This window comes from Galeopterus variegatus, unplaced genomic scaffold, assembly GCF_000696425.1.
Source record: "Galeopterus variegatus unplaced genomic scaffold, G_variegatus-3.0.2 Scaffold410, whole genome shotgun sequence".
NCBI lineage: Eukaryota > Metazoa > Chordata > Mammalia > Dermoptera > Cynocephalidae > Galeopterus > Galeopterus variegatus.
This window is the reverse complement of record NW_007726521.1, coordinates 563,345-566,196: the sequence shown is the minus strand read 5'-3', so window position 1 is coordinate 566,196 and position 2,852 is coordinate 563,345. Positions and strand designations below refer to the sequence as shown.

General features: G+C 49.8%; 1 protein-coding gene across 1 annotated transcript in view; it reads right to left on the bottom strand.

Annotated features, from left to right (window-relative positions):
• CTPS2 (CTP synthase 2) overlaps positions 1-158 on the bottom strand; it is a 105,091-nt gene extending 104,933 nt beyond the window's left edge. The window contains exon 1 of the mRNA XM_008568448.1: positions 133-158. The gene's annotated coding sequence lies outside the window, so the exon portion shown is untranslated. The remainder of the gene's footprint in view (positions 1-132) is intronic.
• Between the last annotated feature and the right edge of the window lie 2,694 nt (positions 159-2,852).

The following is a 2,852-nucleotide window of genomic DNA, read 5'->3' as shown; positions in this document are numbered from 1 at the left end:
GGGACAAAGGCGCCGGGCCCCACGTGTGCGCCAGGGCTGGATGCGCGGGACGAGGCCGGGAGGCCCTGGGGTCGCGGGTGGCCCAGACGCCGAGTCCCTGGGGTTGCGGAGGAGGCCCGGGCGGGGAGTTACCTGCTCCGTGGTGGTGGCGCCGAGGAGGGTGGCCGGTGGCGACGGTGAGCTCCGCCCCGCCGCGGGCCTGGCGCTCACCTGTCGGGCTGAGGAGGGGGCCGCCGCTGGGGCTGGCCCGAGGTGCCACCAGGTCCTTTCCGCCTCGTGCGCGGGCCTTGGGAGCGAGGCTCCCTCCTCGCCCACAGGCCCCTCTCCGCCCTTCTGGGGGCCCCGCTGACTCACGCTGGGGAGCAGGGGGCTCGCACCCGTGTTTGTGGGGTGCTCCATAACGGCCGCCTAAATCGTGATTCCTCCGGCACAGGCAGCTGCCGCCCCCTCCGCTCTGGACGCCCTTGGCCCCGCGCCGCGCTCAGCTCGGGGACCGCTCCTCCCTCCCGGGGCTCGCTCCGCACGGCCACTTCGGGTGCTCCGGGAACGCCAGGGTGCCCCGCAAGCCCCGTCCCCGGCCTGCCGAGACCCAAGCTCTGGCCCTCCCGTTCACTTGTCACCCTCATAAGGCGCTTCGCTCGTCACAACGGTTTGTGGCTCCCCTATTACGTGCCAGGAGCTGCAGGAGGGCTCGGGAGAGGACAAGAACACGGAATCCCTGCTGGAGCTCAGAGTGTGGTGGGAGGTCGGCACGGCTGGGGGCGACGAGGAAAAGAAGCAAGGCGATGAAGGCGTCACCGAGTGACTTTTTGGGACTATTTGGAGGGTGGCTGGTGCTGGGAGAGAACACGGGAGGAAGAACGTGAGCTAACCACAGAAGGAGAAAGGATCCAACTACGGACAGCAGAAGGGTTTGGAGTGAGATGGAAGGTTCAGGAAAGTGGTGAAATTTTTGAATCACCAATGTTAGACACTAGAGCGGCCACTTAGACAAGTGCCATTGAAGACCTAGTGGACTTTAGAAACCGTGATTGTGGGGAGATGTCCAGCTATAATTTTGCAATGTATCTGTATAAATATAGATGTTAATGGTAAAACCGGAGTTGGCTGGTAGAGTAAAAGGACAAGAGGGTGAGGAAGTGGAGGGCACTGAAAGGATGTGATTGTAGCAATGGGCCAGGGGTCAAGTCCTAGGAAACAGGAACTGAAACCATCGGGGAGCTGATGGACAGGGATAAGGGCCCAAAGACCTCTGAGAATGAAACGCTTGGGATACTGATGTCAACTTCTGGGGGAAAAAAGCAGACTTCATTCAGCAGGGCATCCTTGGGGGAGACCCAGGTTTCCATGGGGGAGGGGGGAAGGAGAAAACACCTTGTAAAAAAGAATGAGGCTTAGAGGAGTTTGCTAAGGAAGCAAGTCTTCTGGAGAGCCAGGTAGAAAGGATGTTTGTGAAACGGGCTGGTGTAGATGGTGATACTCAATACTTGCGTGTATGTAATGTTTCCTTCCACCTTTCAGTACTTCATTTCCTTTTTACAACCAGGACAGTTATTATGATCTCCTTTTTAGAATGAGGAATCTGAGGCTTTAGAGATGTGAAATGTCTTGCCCAAAGGTACATTAGTTAATGAGTGGCAAAGCCAGGACATCAATGCAAAACGTCTGTCCACACAGCAAGACTCTTCACCACAGGAACATTAATCTCTGAGGCTAATGGATGAAAGATATTTTGTAAATACAACGGAGTTTGCTATGATAACTATTATGTCATTAATCCCATATGGGAAAAAAATGAGCAGATTTGTTTTAAATTATCAAACATGGTACAGATTGGCTGAACTGTGTGGGATAAGGGTGGGTCCTCATTCAACAAGTGTTTATTCACGGCCTACCACCTGCTTAACATTGGGCTGCACCCTCAAAATAATTTCTTACAAATGAAAAGGAATCATTGAGTTGATTGCTCATGTTCTTTTATAATCTTTTATTTTGAAGACTTTTACTTGGCAGAACAGTTGTGACTATCTATCCCCTGGAGAACACAGCCTTTGTCGCGGTTTTGGGCATACCTGGAGATAAAGCACAGTAAGGCTGAATGGGCTGGGCCCCACCTTTGCTATATGAAGGACCTACACTATATTCCTTTTGTGTGTAAGGAAACCTGAAGGGCAAAAAGGACAAGTAAAAAGTCAAGGTTATTCACCTACTAGATTGGGGAGTTAGAGCCCCCATCCTAAACTTCTGACTGAAATTCCAGGCTCTTTTCAATCATACTTGAAACAAATATCCTTTTCTGGAAGGTGTCAACCACTTTTAAGTTTGCACTGACTTAATAAAGCCTAGAAAGGCATTGGTCCTAAAGCATCTCCTAACTTTCAAAGCTGTATCAATACTCAGACCCTAAAAACAGGTTGGAATGTCATAAATGCCACTGAATTATACAATTAAAAATGGTTAAAATGGCAATTCTTACGTTATATATTTTATCACAATATAAAAAATTAATAGTGTAATACACCAAAAATATATACCATTGAATTGTACCCTTTAAACAGGTGAATTGTAAGGTATGTGAATTATATCTCAGTAAAGCTGTTTGGGAACAAAAACAGGTTGGGCTTGTTAAGCTAAAGTCTCCAACTTGAAAAAAATGTAAACATAGCTCAGGCTGGAAAACTGGACAGCAAGGAAATCAGAATTGTAATCAGTCTCCCACATGCTCACACAGGTCACTGAAACTGTCTTACTCTTTTTTTTTTTTTTTAAAGATGACCAGTAAGGGGATCTTAACCCTTGACTCGGCGTTGTCAGGACCACGCTCTCCCAGTGAGCTAACCAGCCATCCCTAT